Raw genomic sequence first — 17,882 nt, forward strand, 5'->3', positions numbered from 1 at the left:
ATGTTCCACACAGGAGCGCAGGCTGGCTTTCCCCTTCCAGGCTCTAGACTTAGCCAGGGATCCCCACAACGTTCAGCCTGAAACCCTTTAGCCCTGGAGCAAAGCACGTGGGTACGCCAGAGAAACTGGACACTGGAAAGTTCCGGAGAGCGGGGAAACCAGAGCATTGGTACTTGGAAGCCAGCTGGATGATTTCAGGAAAACAGTGATCCCATTTCTGATTGAAAAGCACAAACTGTGATCGAGGTTCCTGAGGAGTGGCCAGCTTTGGCTGATTTGAGCCACTTCTCGATTGTCTTGTCCTTGAGAACTTACATGAAATACACAAGCAAAGCCAACCAGCAAGGCCACCTGTCACCTTGAGAGCAGGCTCTCCTCCACAAGCAGAGATGCCTGACCCTAAAACTTCCTAGCTGGCAGCAACAAACTCAATCCCATATCCACTGGTGCCTGCCCATTTAATAAAAAACATAATGGCATTAATTGTGTTGCCAAGAACATGCAAAATCTAGATAAGGGGAACAAAACTCTAAATGCACACAGCCAGCTGAATTTACAGGTGAATCCCACCCCAACCTAAAACCCAAACTAAAACATAAAGACCAAAATTCAAACAATGCTTTCCACTGTCAGCTCTCTTCTAGGCTACTAGTAAATGGCTCTAACAAGTTGGAAATCTAAAGGAGAAAGGTTGTCGGTAGTTTGACAACAACCAATATAGCTCTGGAAAAGTGTTGCATTCTTTTCTTGAGCATAGGACAGGATTTGGAGCACGTTTGTGGGCCTCACTCTGTAGCCTGGATCTTTAATTCCCCCTGGAGATTCATGTGTGGAAAACTTAGTCCCCAATGTAGGAAAGTTCAGAGGTATAATTTGGGGGAAGTTCTGACCTCATTAATAAATTAATCCATTGCCCTGGTAATTTTGTGGGGCTACTAGAATCTGATAGAAATGGGGCAGGACCCAGTTGAAAGACATGGACCCTGGCGGGGGGAGGGGGGTGTTTATCTTGTCCACGGGCATCTCTCCCTCTGTTTCTGTTCATCAAAAACAAGAAGTGAGCAGCTGTGCTCCCCCCTGGCCATGGGGTCCTGACCACTGCCACTCAAGCAATGGGGCCTGGTCACCATGCACGGAAACTTCAGCCAGTGTGAGCCCAACCAATCTTCCATAATTCAAGTTACTTTCTCATGTCTTTTGTCTCAGCAAAGGAAAGCCGGCTACCCCACATGAACAGTCCCCAGACTCTTCTGACAACCCACTCAGCTGATTAAAGGTACAGTCGGCGCTGCCTGTGCCCCGTCCCTGCAGTGCCAGGTCCACATGGGGCAGCAGGGCGGCCCCTGGGAATCACTGCCCTGTGCTGACCCCACCACCCCTCACCACAGGCCGTGTCATGGTGGAGATAGAGAGCCACACCCAAGGAAAGGCAAAGAGAAACGTTCTGTGGTACATTCAAGTTTATTGGGAGATTCAAAGCAACTGTTGACAGGAAGAGAGGGTGGGGAGGTGAGGGAGGAAGGATGCAGAGGGAAAGCACAGGGATGGGAAGGAAACAATGATCCGCCTGGAAAAGCACGTGGAGCCACGTGGGCTGGGTGCAGACCTTGGCGGGGGGGTGCTGAGCTGTCTCAGCCCTTGTGCTGCTGTTTGTGGCTAGATAGGAAAGTCCTCAGAGAGGAAGACCAGAAACACCCAAGCAGAAAACACAGGAGCCTACGATGCAAGAGAGAAGTCACAGAGCAGTGTGCATACCTTGGGGAAACCCGGAGTCCAGGCACGGCTGTTTGAAGCGGCTAGGGGAAACGTTGCCATCTCTGTGGTCCAGGACCAGAGAGGCATTGCAGCCACCTAGCAGCAGCATTGCTTCTGGCAGCAGCACTTCTGCTGACAGCAGCACTTGCCACAGCCACAGCACTTGCCACAGCCACAGCCACAGCCACAGGAGCCACAGCCACAGCCACAGGAGTTGCAGCAGCGGCGGCAGCAGCAGTAGTACCTGGGGGAGCAGCAGGCACAGCAGCCACGGCAGCAGCCACAGCAGCCGCCACAGCTGCCACCACAGCCACAGCCACCACAGCCACAGCCACCACAGCCACAGCCACAGCCACCACAACCTCCACAGCCACAGCAACCCATGGTGTCAGTAGAGAGGACTCAGGTCAGGTGAGGGGAGACGGTTCAGGAGTAAAGGGGAGGTCTGATGCCTCCCTCTGCTGGGGAGCCCTTAAGTACCCTCTTGGGAAAAGGGGAAAGGAAGTGACTCAGGACACGTGACTGGTAGTTACTTCCTTGTAGTTGTTAGTGTAGTTGCCAGGACAGGGTCCCCTAGGCCCTGCCTTGTTTACACCCAATGCATTTGCATTTAGGATCTATGAGTAGCACAAGGAAATTTCAGGTGGCATTTTCAATGATATGTAGTAAATTTTGATCTCGTCCATTCCTTTCATTACATTCCTGTAACCCTCCTCCCTCCTTTAAAAAACAGTATTTGGCAAGTTTCACAATCCTGTCTACCTCCACACATATACTTTGATACCCTGAAGTACCTAGTTTCTTCTCCATTCCCCCTCTCCCTCCCATTGGTCTATACCTTGACAATGCAATTTGAACTCAAGGCTCATTGTTACGGTTTTATGATTTAAATCCGGATTCTGCAAAGCCTGGTGGTATTTGGCTTGCGGAACTTGACTTACTTCACTTAACTGGATGATCTCCAGTTCTATCTTGCAAATGGCATGTTTGTTCTTTTTAACTCCATTGTGTGCGTATCATTGACTATTGGGTACCTGGCTGTTGTCATTATAAATAATGTTATGATAAACATGGTTGTACAAGGATCTCTCGTATTTTGGATGACAAATTGCTTCAAATACATGTCCACAAATGGAATAGTAGGGTTGGAAGTTAGGGCTACTTTTAGATGAACGTCTGTAGTGATTTCCACAGTGATTGCTCTAGTTTACATTCCCAACAGTGTAAAAGAGTCACTTAAAAACAACAACAACACATTCTAACCAACATTTGTGGTTGTTTATTTTCTTGATGATGGCCATTCTGACTGAGGAGAGATAAAATCTCAGCATATTTTTCATTTTCATTTCTTTTATGGCTACGTGAACATTTCTTTATGTGTTAGCCCTTTTTTATTTCGTCTGACCACTGCTTACTTTACTTACCCATTTACTATTATTTGTTCTTTTGGTATTGAATTTTAAAGCTCTCCTTCTATATTAATTTTTACCTAATCAGTACCGGGCAAAGACTTTCGCCCATTCTGTGGGCAGTTGATTCATTCTGGTATTGTTTCCTTTGATGTGCAGAAGCTTTGTAATTTGGTGTAGTCCCATCTGTCAATGCTTATAATTTCCAGCGTATTTGTACCCATATTCAGAAAATAGTGCTCTTACCTTTGTTTTCCCTCTGTTTTTCTGTAGTAGTTTTAATGTTTTAAACCTTACTTTAAGATGATTGATTTGGAAGTGGAGCCATGACTCAAAGTGGTTGAGTGCTAGCCTTGAGCACAAAAGCTCAGGGACAGTGCCCAGGAACTGCATTTAAGTCCCATGACTGACAAAAAAAATATCTCTGATTCATTTTGACTGGATACTTATACAGAGTGAGCGATAGGGTTGTTAAGTTTTAGCTTTTTGCGTGCAGATTCCCAGCACCATTTGTTGAAGAAGCTGCCTTTTCTCCCGTGTGTGTTTTTGGCTTTTTCATAAAAAAAGCAAATGATTGTAGCTGTGTGGAGTTGTTTCCGGATCCTCATTGTTCCTTCGGTCTTCATGCCTGTCTTTATGTATCATGCTACTTTCGTTAGGATGACTCTATAGTATAATCTTAAGTGAGATCTCCAGCATTGCGCCTTGTACTCAAAGTCACCTTGACTCACTTTGACTGTGTATTCAGGGTGGTTTCTGCTTCCATGTGAATTTGAGGAATTTTCTTTTAAGTGTCTGTGAGGAATGAGATTGAAATTTTGAAGGAGATTGCTTTTGGTAATATAGCCATAAATTATTTCTGCCAATCCATAAGCATGAGCTGTCTTTTTTCTGTTATCTTCATTTATTTTTCTTCTTCAAGTTTTAGAATTTTTATTGTCAAGGTCTTCACCTATTAAGTTAGCTTTATTCCCAGGTATTTTACTTTTGTCTGAGGCTGTTAGGAATGGAGTTGTTTTCATGAGTTCTTTTTCAACTTGTTTGTTGTTAGTTCATAGGAAAGCTAAATTCTTGCATGATGATTTCATCTCCTGCTGCTTTGCTCAGAGTGATAATTAGATCTAGGAGTTCTTAAGGAATCTTTAGAGTTTTAAAATATGTATCATATCATCTGTAAATAGGGATAATTTGACGACTTCTTTTCCTACTCAAATCCTTTTTATTTTTCTCCCTCTGTCTCTCTCTTTCCCCCCTCCCCCTCCTCTCTTTTGGTGCCAGTCCTGGGGCTTGAATTCAGGGCCTGGGAACTCTCTTGAGCTTCTTTTGCTCAAGGCTAGCTCTCTACCCTTGAACCACAGCTCCACTTTCTTTTGTGTAAGTGTGTATGGTTATTTGGAAGTAAAAGGCTCACAGACTTTTCCTGACCAGGAAAAGATCTGATCCTCAGATCTTACCCTCTTGAGTAGCTAGGATTACAGGTGTGAGCCACTGGTGCCCGGCTTTATTTCTCTTTCTTGCTGTATTGCTCTAGCTGGGAATTCCATTACTACTTTGAATAAGTAGGTAGAGTGGATATTTTCATCTAATTCCTATTTTTAAAGAGAATGACTTTAGTGTTCCATGTTTATTATGATGCTGGCTGTAGGTTTGTCATATATTGCCTTGTCTATGTTGGAGAACTTCCTTTTAATCCCAGTTTTTTCTTTTCACAGTTTTTATGAAACATAAAAGGATGTTGAATTTTGTTAAAGGCTTTTCAATACTGCTTTAGACAACTATGTGACTTTTGCCCATTTTGTTTGTGATTATTATACTGAATCATACTTTGTATTATCCTTGGATTGAAGCCAAGACCCAAACCAAATTACAAAAACAGAAAAAAATTAATTACCGAGGTACAAAAAGTGAACAAAAATGAATAAGGAAATAAAACAAACCCCTCATCCCCCCAAAATAACATCTAAACTTCTCAGATTCTCTCTAGAATACCTGCTTTTTTTTTCTGCCAGTCCTGGGGCTTGAAGTCAGGGTCTGGGCTCTGTCTCTGAGCCTATGTTCAAGGCTAGCGCTCTACCACTTGAGCTACAGTGCCACTTCTGGCTTTTTCTGTCTCTATGGTACTAAGCAATCAAACCCAGGGCTTCATGCATGCTAGATAAGCACTCTACCCCTAAGCCACATTCCTAGCCCCAATTTTTTTTAACTTCACCATCTACATCTATATCAGTCTAGCAACTGAGAGAGTTAACTCAGCGTGAGTACAGGCAGTGAACCTTTAGATCTGACTATACAAGCTCTACCTGCAGGCTTCTGGGCTCTAAACCCTCCAGCCTGACTCCCTTTCCACTTCACAGTGGCTTCTGCTTTCTCTCACATCTGTAGCTCAGTCTGCTACATTCTGTAACAACATAGATCATTTCCTGGATCAGGCAGCCCAGAGGTTGCCAGTGCTCTCTGGATCCTACTGCATAAGTTTGCCCTTGTGCCATGATTCCTCCATGGAGCTGAGACTGATGGAAATATTCTGTGTTCTGCCAAGCCTCAGAGGTTTATCTCTTGGGGCTTCTATGATGCAGTGGAGGGACCTGCTGCCTGTGGCTTTTCTCACTGATTCTTCCTGTACACTTTAAGTTGATGTGCAGAATGGCCTGGGGAGTTGGGAACTGTGTTCACTTATAGCACCTAGAAAGCCTGTAGAATAGTAATCCAATCTAGAAGGTGAAGTCTCATATTCTTAGGAGTTCAGCTGAAAATAGCTGTTCAGTACTCTGGTGAGGAGAGATGAAAGGTGATGTCACACGGCCGCCATCTTGTTGGATCCCTTACATTTCCTTTTCTGAATCCACTGTAGAAGGAAGCCAGGAGACACTCACCTGTAAGAGGGGAATCTTCATTTTCATAGTAAAACTTCTGACTCTTTTAGATTTAGAGGTAAGTAGACTCAGGTGGCTCCCTGCTCTTTCTCATTTTTCCCTCGCTGGTTTTTCTCTCCATACATACACATGAAATCACATGAACTCTCAGGAAACAAAGGCAAACAAGTGACATTTAAATAAACTAAATAAAAAATCATTGACTGAAAAGTACCCAATCTTTTGCATCCTTGTATTTACACATTGCTAAATTAGCCTATTTCTTTCTTGTGATTTTACATATACTGATCTGTATTTAAATTAATATGCATATCCATTTTTATTAACCCAATAAATTACCTACAAAAAGTCTTCACACAGTGCTCCCTCCTTTCCTCATGCTAAACTTCATTTCATTCTTTTTGTTTTTGTTTTTTTGGTCGGTTGTGGGCTTGAACTCTGGGCCTAGGTACTGTCCCTCAGCTCTTCAGCTGAAGGCTAGCGCTCTACCACTTGAGCCACAGTGCCACTTCTGGTTTTTTGAGTGATTTATTGGAGATAAGAGTCTCACAGGCTTTTCCTTCCTAGACTGCCTTTAACCACCATCCTCAGATTTCAGCCTCCTGAGTAGCTAGGATTACAGGTGTGAGCCACCAGCGCCCACTTTGAACTTCATTTCTGACTGAAGAGCCACAACCATGGATTTAATTTCCATGCAAACATTCCCTCTTTAGTCCCCCCAAAGTGTACTTCTAGCTCAGACAGTGTTTCAGGCACCACAGACAACTCTCAAACTCACAGACTTCCACTCTCATTTTCATGCATCAAAAGCATCTTCAGTGTCACATGCCATAGAACTCAGGTCATCTTTTCCCTTCCTGATCGCCAGTTCTTTACAAAAATGAATGTGCTCCACTGCTCTTAATCTGTAAGGTGTCACTCCCAGAAAGAAAGTCATATTTAAAGCATTCCTTCCTTCAAACCTGTATCTACTCTCTCACTAAGGGTAGGGTTAACCTCCGTAACACCTTCAAACCTGTTCATACATCACTGATCCACTCCATCTCCATTTTCAAGCAACTTTGGATCTCAGGTAAAAGTGACTTTGGACCAAACACCACAAGGTAGACTGAGGCCACTAATAAACAGTGCCACAGAGCCACTCAACTCTAGGGGCTCCAATACTTGCTCTTGCTCAGATTTTTCTGAAGAACAGGTTTACTAGGTTAGAATAAAAGGGCCTTGGTGGAGAACCTGTTACAGCCTGAAGCTGAAGCATCTTGTTTGAGGACAGTCAATGTGAGTGCTGTCCCTGTAACTCGCACTGATTTGGAGAGATGCTCTTGCAGGATAGTATTCATGTTGAAGAGTACCTGCACTTGACATGTGTATTAGAGTTTTACAACCACCTTATTGTTCAGCAACCCTCAAGCCTACCATGATCCATACTACGTTCTTCTCTCTGAACACTAAACTCCTCTTCTCCCACATCAGGCTCCTCTTTCAGATTTTTCCCTGTGGTTTGGTCTCTGGACTATTAACTCCACCATCATTCACTCTGCTCCTTAACAAGCCAACGAGAGAGAGCTCAGTCTGTTTAGCACTTTGGTGTCTATTACACATCACATTAGTTTTATCCAGGAAAGGATGAACATTAAATTCTGCATCCACATTAGAACATTGCTAGAACTACATGACTATAATAAAATGGACAGTTTCTGGTCTGAGAGCAGAAATCAAATTCAGTACCTGATGCTTTTGCTCATTGGCTAGTGCTCTACCAATGCACCACACCTCCAATCCCTAATATGGACATTTTTAATACTTGATTTCTGCTATTAAGGCCATCATTAATACCTGAGCTATGCAGAAGAAAAATCACATGCTTCCAATGAAGTGACATGCATCCAATGAAGAGGTTGGGAATAATATTCTAGTTCCACCAGATTCCATTGCTCAAGAAAGCCATGAGAGTGTCTGACCTCAGATGTGAGCATTGAATATGAGGCTATTTCCATACTCCCAGTTCCTAGTGTTACTTTTTGTTGTAGCTCTCTGATGGCAGACACTGAGCCTATGCTTCACTTAGTTACCTCTCAGCGGCCCCAGCTCACATGGCCTAGAGGCTGTTTGAAGCTCTTCCCTACAGCTCACATACAAGGCCCATGTTCTGGGAACTGGGGAGGAATATAGTTTTAGGAAATGATAAAAGTCTGACCTATGAAGGAGACAAAGATACCAGAAACAGGAAGTAAATAGGAGCTGGTGAGACTCCTGACTGGGCAGCAGGCCTGATGACAACCAGGAAGTGGTCACCTGACCCACCTTCCTGTCCCAGCTCTGGTACTTAAGGCCTGCCCAGCAGACAGGGAATCAGACCTCCACTCATCTCCCAAATCCTCCATCCTCACCTTTCCTGAAGTCTCTCTATTGACACCATGGGTTGCTGTGGCTGTGGAGGCTGTGGTGGCTGCGGTGGCTGCGGTGGCTGCGGTGGCTGTGGCTGTGGTGGCTGTGGCTGTGGCTGTGGTGGCTGTGGCTGTGGTGGCTGTGGCTGTGGCTGTGGTGGTAGATGCTGTGGCTGCTGTGGCTGCTGCCGTCGCTGCTGTGCCTGCTGCTCCCCCATCATCTACTGCTGCCGCCGCAGCTGCTGCAACTCCTGTGGTTGTGGCTGTGGCTCCTGTGGCTGTGGCTGTGGGAAGTGCTGTGGTTGTGGCTGTGGCTGTGGGAAGTGCTGTGGCTGTGGCTGTGGCTGTGGCAAGTGCTGTGGCTGTGGCAAGTGCTGCTGTCAGCAGAAGTGCTGCTGCCAGAAGAAATGCTGCTGCTAGGCGGTTGCTTGTCTCTGGTGTCAGACACTGACTTTGCCCTTGCCCTCTTACTTCTCTCCTAGAGAAGTATAGACTTCCGGAATGCATATGCGTGGCCTCACTTAGGTTTGTGTGTGATATTCCTGTCTTTTCAAGCCAGTGCTTCCAGTCTTCTGGTCTGAGGAGTTTTCTACCCAACAACCAACAACAACACAAGGGCGAGCAAAGCCCAGCTCCTACGACATCCGCATCGCTGCATTCCACCCAGGCAGGACACAGTTCCACGTTCCTTTCCATGGGTACCACCCGTTCCTTCCCGTTCCTGAGCTCTTCGTTCTGTATCTTCCCCTCTTCCTCTTTGTCCTCACTTGTTTTGAATCTCCAATAAATGCTGGTTGAAGACTAAAATGCTCTCTTTGCCTTTCCTTTGGCGTGACCAAGTCCCCCATGCTGAGCAATCTGTCTTGACCAGTCTTTGGTGGAAAGCGGTGGTAGCCGAGTAGGCCAGCAGCCCTGGGAGCAGCCAGAAGGCCCCTCTTTTCCTCACACTGCAGGCACAAGGCCCAGGCCATGCTATGTGTGCCTCCACCAACCAGCGGAGTCAGCTTTCCTGAGGGAGTTTCGCTAGTGGTAGTTGCATGTCATAGTCAGCTTTCATTGCTGTGCGGGACTACCTGAGAGATGATCCTCTGATTAGAAACACTTGGCTGGCTCACAGTTTCAAAGATCGTCTTTGTCTGTGGTGTTCAGACTTTCTTGTTTGGGTGATATGGAAGCAGAACAGCATGTTGGGGGACCCATGGTGGAGCAAAGATGGTAACTTCTTGGTATTTAGGAAAAATAGAGAGAGAGGAGGGAGGATTAATTCATCAGTGTGGTCAGAACCTTCTGGATAAAAATCTCTAAATTAGGAGGAGGAGGTGGGACATGGGACCAAGGGAAGAAGGGAATGAAGGGAGGAGAATGCAGTCAAGAACTTATTGCATATAACACAGAATTAAGAAAAGTAAGGGAAGGGGTGGGTGGAGAACATTGAAGAGAGTAACACTGATCAGCATACATTGTATTCAAAAACTGCCTTGTTATGTGGCACCTCTTTTGTACAACTACTTAAAGATAGTAAAGATTTTAATGAAAAATGAAAATCTCAAATAGAACCAACTGTGAAGAGGTCTCTTTAAAACAAATCTAAATTACTTCCCCAAAGCCCATATCTGAGCATTCCTAGATTGTGTAACTAGCCTGTAAAACAAGTCTCAAATCAGAAGGAGGGGGGACTAGTTGGTGGTTTAAAAACATTTATCATTTTACTTGTGAATAATAAATCTCCAAGCCAGGTGCTGGTGGCTCTTGCCTGTAATCCTCATTAATCAGAAGGCTGAGATCTGAGGAACATAGTCCAACACCAGTAGGGCAGGACAGTCCATGAAATGGTTATCATCAATAAACACCAAAAAACTGGAAGTGGAGTTGTGGCTCAAAGTGGTAGAGAACTAGCCTTGAACAACAACAACAAAAAAAAAAACGTCAGGGGAAGCACTTAAACCCTGAGTTCAAGACCCATGACCACCACCACCAACAACAACAAATAAATAAATCTCCTGGAATACAGAAGAGCACATTTTGAAACCAGAAAGAGAAGAAAAAAATTCAGAGCCACAGAGTCATTAGTGGTGGGAAGTATAAAACCACAGACAAACAAATTCAGTGATAGAAAAGCCGTGTTCCAAGCCCATCTCTGGCTCCCCTGAAGTGGGTGGTTACACAAACACTCCATTACAGGGTAAAATAGACAGGATTGCAACCAATTGCCAATTCTCACTGAGGGAAAACCCCACCCATCCTGCAACCCTTAATCCCAGTCCGGGGATTTATGAGGCAGTAGCTGCTCTAGCATGGTAGATTAACCTTGGTGACAATGGGCATTTCCCTTTTCTCAGAGTGCATTTATTTGATGCCATGTTGAGAAAGTCTTTATTGTTAGAGACGAACTTATCCTTGGGACCTGGAATTAGGAATGCTCATGGCTCAAGGAGTCGTGTGACATCTTGTCTAGAGTCTAAGGAGAGGAGTCGTGTCCTGTAGGGCTCCACAGAGCAGTACATACTGTGCAGCACTACAGTGGCTTAGACACCAGCGGAAGCTTCTGGAGATGTCTGGCAGGGTGGGGCGTTTGCCTTTCCTGTGGAGCCAGGTAGCAGAGAGGCAGGTTGGGTGACACTCCTGACATTTGTTCCAGCTGTCTACAGAGGAGTTAAGTGCTAGTACGAAACGCTCTTAGAGGCACCATGAGAGGCGGGTGGCATCTGAAGGTGTGGCTGTTCTAGTTTTCAAAGCGCTGCTGTCTGTGGCCAGGAAGGAATCCCATTGCTAAGGCAAGAAGCATCGAGTCTGAGATTTTTGGTTATTGTTGTGGTGCCAGTCATGGAGATTGAACTGACAACCTGGGCCCTGTCCCTGAGCATTTGTGCTCAAAGCTAGCACTCCACCACATTAGCCACAGCATCGCTTCTGGCTTTTGATGGTTAAATGAAATTAAGAGTCTCTCAGATGTTTCTGCCTGGGCTGGATGTGGACCACAATCTTCTGATCTCCACTGCCTGAGTGGCTAAGGCAAGAAAAGTAAGCGAAAGTGATTGGCATAGAGAAACAAGAAACCAAATCATTGCTATTTGTAGAGAGCTTGATCCTATAAAGACTAAAGATTCCATCCCAAACTCCTAGGTCTGATAAACAGTTTCTGCAGTTTCACAGGACAAACAATCAACACTGAAACAGCAGTAGCTTTTCTATACACCAATGATGGACAGGGCTGAGAGAGAAATAGGACAATTCCATTCACAATAGGCTGTGGGCTCTACCTCCACTTCTCTGTGTACTAGAGACATGCCCATATTTGTGCTGTTTGGAAAACCAAAACTTAGACCTTTCCCGCACCCATCAGAGCCTAGTTAGAGAGGCATTACCAGACATCATCTCAGCTAAGGGTATCTGCGTATGTGGTCTAGAACCCCAAAGAGCTTTTCCAGCATCCTTCAATATCTATCACAGTTCCCAAGCATTATCCTATCTGATTTTCTTGTGATATCCTCAAGACAGCTTTAGTGAGTGGGAAATAATTTAGAGCATACCAGGAAGAGAATGTTTTTGGTATTAAAAAATCCAACCAGAAACCACTCTGAGAATGCATTTCTGCACTGTGGGTTCAACTGCTGCCTATTTCTGCCAGCTGGTTGCCAAGGGCATTTACCACACAGACTGGCCTAAGCCATAAGACCTGAATCGGTCCACTGCTCACCACACACATCCCTGTGTATGGTGGATACTCAGTACAATCACTAAGGAATTCAGGGGCTTCCATCAAGTACCCCCTAGTAGGTGGGTTAAGTAAGGGAATTGATTCAGGGGGCTGGTTGTCCAAGATGAAGATAATCAGCTAGTCTGGATTGCTCAGAGGAGACTCTCCTTGGCTTAAACTACCTGAACTCCTTTTTTATCTTCCTCTTTTGCATGCCTGTATCTCCTCTTGTTAGGACATCAGTCATATGGGATTAACACTCATCCTTAATCATCTTTTTTAAGATTCTCTATATAAGTGCAGTCAGATTCCCAGAGTTACAACCTTGACATATCAATGTGAGAACTACAGAGTTCAGTAGCGAATAGAAGAGTAATACAACACAACACACTTAAATTCTCTGTTCTTCACTTATGTAATGTATGCATGTGTCTTTGCCTTTGTGTCTGGTAGCCATTACAGACTTTTCACCTATTGAACAGAAAGAATTCTAGCTTGATGTCTCCACTAACACCCAGCACAATGCAGAGCAAATGCACTTTGAAAACCAAATGGCTGCACATCACTGCTTTATGAAGACAGAGTCCCCTCCCTGCTAGCCAGGGGCACCAGTGTGATTGGATTGATCCCTGCCACAAGCTTCTTTCCTTGACCTCTTAGGGTGGAGCTCTGAGTAACACAGAGACACCTGATCACATCCATGGATGAATTTGGATTGTAAGTTCCACCCTTAGAGCCACAAACCAGCACATGGATTCTCCCTTGCTGTGCGCTTCCTCATGGCTGCCGATTCCACTCCTTCCCTCATGACCACTCTGCCCTGAGGCTCTCCCTCTCTGAGACTCCAGCATGCATGAACTTTGCTCCCCGGAGCCTTGCCTGTGTTTTCTCTTGTGACTGTATGTGACATCTCTTCTAAAGATCCAATCCCTGCTCTGTGTCTCCTGAATTATCTTCTGAATGCTGATCAGCACTGACGAATGACACTCCAGTATGTCCCGTGGCCTACTTTCACTGACTGGGTCCAAACTCACATTTCCAGCGAGTGGGACAAGGAGAGAAAGAACCGAAGAACAGGGTCCGAGATCCTAGGAGGAAAAGCACATCCCAGAGTTCTGATCAAGATGTTGGTGTTGGCGAACTGACTGAGTGTGTTCTCGAGTTGTCTTGGGAGGAGCTGGACTGACTTTGGCCACTTGCCTTTCCCCTCTCTACTGGCTGTGGTTAGCACTGGGGCAGTTCCAACAGAGATGCGAGAGGAAGCATGAACTAGAATGCAAGAATTCTAGCACTCAGTCATAAAGGCTGGCAGTAGGGAAGGTGCTCTGGGCAGCCAGAGGTCACTGGATTCTCCATTTCCACTCCAGGAAGAAAAGGAATGGAAGACAGCCCAAGTAGGTGCCCAAACACACCTGGAACCTGGGAAGCTCCTCTACAAACCCTCCTGCAATCCTGTCTCCTGATTTCCACAAGGGAAGGATACTGGCTTTTTGTGGGCTCCCTTTCTGAAGGTGGTTAGTCGTTATCGACCTTGTACTTCCTTTGGCTCTCCCATTTCACCATGTAAGATCCATGTCTGTAAGTGCCTATCCCATGCCCAGTGATGTTCTCGCTGACATGGAAATTCCCCATGTGGGACCTGCACCAGAAACTGGCTTGTGTGGGACCAGTCTCAGTGTTCAATCCCCCCAGGGCCTCTCACCCAACCTTCTTTCACTCTTCCTTTGTGCTAATATAGTAGCATCACTCTGGAATAGCATCAGGGAGCATGGTGAATGTTTAACAAGAGAAAATGCAGTTAGGGATAGATGATTAGATTTGTTAGGGAGTTTTATTTTATTCTGTTCTATTCAATACCTGAGACATTCAACATAAAATGAAAGATTTCAGAGGTCTCAGTAATTAGATCCAATTAAAGTTGACCTGTTTCAAGGCAGCAAAACAAGACAGGCAGCATCCAAGGGCACAAGCTGCTCACCTCCTTCACAGTAGGTGAAAAGAAAGGAAAGGTGTGTGTTCCCACTGTGTGCTTGGAGTCTGTGGTCCCACTGTGTGCTTTGCCTCTGTGGTCCCACTGTGTGCTTGGAGTCTGTGGTCCCACTGTGTTCTTTTTAAATTTTTTTTTATTTTATTGTAGAGATGCTGTACCAAGGAGTTACAGTTACCTGAGTAAGGTAAGGAGTTCACTTCTTGTGGAGCATTGTTACCCCCTCCTTTGTTATTCTCCTACTGTTCCCCACTGTGTGCTTTGAGTCTGTGATCCCACTGTGTGCTTTGAGTCTGTAGTTCCACTGTGTGCTTCAAGAACATGCCCTGCTTGGGCAGAAGACTTCCACTTTACTCAACAGCGTGTGATTCTGTGGTACTGTGAAGTATTTGTTGAACTCTTGGCTCTTTGCTACCTTTACACATAGAGTGTTGACCTACATGTTGAGATAGACTTCAATTTTCTCATGGAGAGACAGGTTAGACCTGCAGAGTGAATAAGATGCACAAGAGAAGACACCATGAGGGAGATTTAGGGTCATTTATTAATATAAGAGTGGTTTGGTGTATACAGCCTTGGCATGCTATGGGACATTGATACAAAGATAGAGGTATCAGAAAAAAGGGAAACATAAACTTTCTTGACCATTTTGTCATGGCTATGATTTGAATGGTAATGGACAGAGAAAGGCACACACATGTTACTCTGGTTGGTTATTATCAAGTGTTGTCAGCATACGAACCTCCTCCAGAAATGTGAGGTTCCTTTGCTTTGGCTGCAAGCGCATGTCACGGGTGGAATGTTCAACCCCAGAGGAGCAGGCAGAGAAGGGGAATCACTCATTCCAGGTACCTGAAGGCTTCACCCAGGGGTCAGATGGCTTCCTAGCAGCAGCATTTCTTCTGGCAGCAGCACTTCTGCTGGCAGCAGCAGCACTTCCCACAGCCACAGCACTTCCCACAGCCACAGCCACAGCTACATCCACAGGATCCACAGCCACAGCCACAGGAGCCACAGCCACAGGAACCACAACCACAGCCACAGCCACAGGAGTTGCAGCAGCAGCGGCGGCAGCAGCAGCACCTGGGGGAGCAGCAGGCACAGCATTCACGGCAGCAGCCACAGCAGCCACCACAGCTGCCACCGCAGCCACAGCCACCACAGCCACAGCCACTACAGCCACCACAGCCACAGCCACCACAACCACCGCAGCCACAGCAACCCATGGTGTCAGGAGAGAGGACTCCGGTGAAGTGAGGTGAGAAGATTGAGGAGGGAAGGAGAGGTCTGATTCCCCTCTGCTGCGCAGCCCTTAAGTACCATCTTGGGAAAGGGAAAGAGCGTCAAGCAGGACACGTGCCCCGAGGTCACTTCCTTGTAGCTGTTATTGCAGGTTGCACAGCAGGGTCACCTGAGGCCTGCCAAGTGTGCCCCTTACACACCTCATATGACCCCGCACACTGGCTGATATCAACTTTCCCCCTCGAGCCACTGTGGAAGGAATCCAGGAGAGGCTCACATTTTGAGGTGCCCTTTACTTCAAAACAACAGTTGAATCTGTCAGATTTTGCCTTCAGTAGATTCAGGTTGCTTTTAGCAACATCTCATTCTTTCCCATGGTTTTCTCTCCACACATCCAGTGGAAATTGCCAAGCTTTAGCAAGAACTCTTGGAGGTAGAGAACTGGAAGTGTGGCCCAAGTGGTATGCCACCTTGCTATCAGGGCAAATCCCAGAGTTCACATCATATCAATGAGATGGGGAGGGGAGAGGCGAAAAGGCAGAGCAGAGTAGGAGAGCAGAAGCCATGCAAACAGAACATACTGCTGTTCAAGAATGGTCATGTCTTTTTAGTTCTGGTATGTTTCATATCAGTACACAGACGAAAATGTGTGAGTTCACATGATCTGATCCCTATTTCAAGAAATGTTCCTCTAATATTGGTCTTCTTTCAGTAATACATTAAGCTCTCTATTAAAAGTCTAGCATGCCACCTCATCCAGCTAGTTAATTAAAAAGAACCCAAGTATCTGGGTGCTGGTGGCTCACGTCTGTATTCCTAGCTATTCAGGAAGGAGAGCTTCTGAAATCTCAGTTTGAAGCCATCCCAGGCAGGAACATTTGTTAGACACTTATCTTTAGATCACCACCAAGAATCCTGGAAGTGGATGTGTGGCCCAAGTTGTAGAGAGCTAGCCGTGAACAAAGAAGCTCAGGGACAGTGCCCAAGCCCTGGGCCTAAGGCCTGGGCACAGAAATAAAAATAATGAATGAATGAATGAATGAATGAATGAATGAATGAGCCCAAGTAACTTGTTCTTTAGAAAGTCCAGTCAAGCTGCTTAGCAGCTACTTACCTATGACACACAGCTTACTATTACCCCATTAAGGAAAAAAAAAGTGAATTCTCTTTCCACAGCAAAACACCCAGAAAAACATCACTGTGATATGAGCATCTAGAAGGATTGATTTCTGATTGTAAAACAGTCACCAAGGCCTGGATGTAGCGAAGACCAATCACAGTGTGTTGAAGAGGCAGGGAGTAAGACTCCAGCCCCTGCAGATCCCACCGCTCCACAGAGCCATGGTGAGGTGTGCCCTTGAGTCTGCCCTTAGAATGTGATCCTAGGTTTGCATCTCTAGACTCCAGTGTGACTTTGTATAGCAGGCTCTCTGGAGGAGGGACTGAGCCTCAACTCCACATAGTGACATCTCCAAAGCCCAGTTGCAGCTGGGCCCAGGGGTTGCCTGAGGTCTGTGAGCCCCACCCACGGCTCACCCATGGCTCACATCAAGCCCCAGGTATGGGCACTGGGGGAGAGAACGAAGACTGCCCCTTCCCCTGACAGCTAGTCCGTCCCTGCCTACTGTGGTGCTTCCTAGGTATTGGAGGTGTTTTGTGTTCATAGTTTTTAGGAAAAGATTAAAGCAATGGAAAAAAAGACAACAAAGACTTTTAGATCAGGAAGTAAATAGGAGCTGGTGAGACTCCTGACTGGGCAGCAGGACGGATGACAACAAGGAAGTGGTCACCTGACCCACCTTTCTGTCCCTGCAGACAGTGGAATCAGACGTCCACTCATCTCCCCAGTCCTCAGTCCTCAGCTCATCTCACCTGAGTCCTCTCTACGAACAACATGGGTTGCTGTGGCTGTTGAGGTTCTGTTGGCTGTGGCTGTGGTGGCTGTGGCTGTGGCTGTGGTTGTGGTGGCTGTGGCTGTGGCTGTGGTGGTTGTGGCTGTGGTTGTGGTGGTTGTGGCTGTGGCTGTGGTGGCTGTGGCTGTGGCTGTGGTGGTTGTGGCTGTGGCTGTGGTGGTAGATGCTGTGGCTGCTGCCATCGCTGCTGTGCCTGCTGCTCACCCATAATCTACTGGTGCCGCCATAGCTGCTGCAACTCCTGTGGCTGTGGCTGTGGGTTGTGGCTGTGGCTGTGGCTGCAGGAAGTGCTGTGGCTGTGGCAAGTGCTGCTGTCAGCAGAAGTGCTGCTACCAGAAGCAATGCTGCTGCTACGAGGTTGCTTGTCTCTGGTGTCAGACACTGACTTTGCCCTTGCCCTCCTACTTCTCTCCTAGAGAAGTATAGACTCCCGGAATGCATACACATGGCCTCACTTTGGTTTGTGTGCGATATTCCTGTCTTTTCAAGGCAGCTCCTAAGACATCCGCATCGCTGCGTTCCAACCAGGCAGGACACAGTTCCACGTTCCTTTCCATGGGTACCACCCGTTCCTTCCCGTTCCTGAGCTCTTCGTTCTGTATCTTCCCCTCTTCCTCTT

The sequence above is a fragment of the Dipodomys ordii genome, unplaced genomic scaffold, assembly GCF_000151885.1.
Source record: "Dipodomys ordii isolate 6190 unplaced genomic scaffold, Dord_2.0 Scaffold1, whole genome shotgun sequence".
Lineage (NCBI taxonomy): Eukaryota > Metazoa > Chordata > Mammalia > Rodentia > Heteromyidae > Dipodomys > Dipodomys ordii.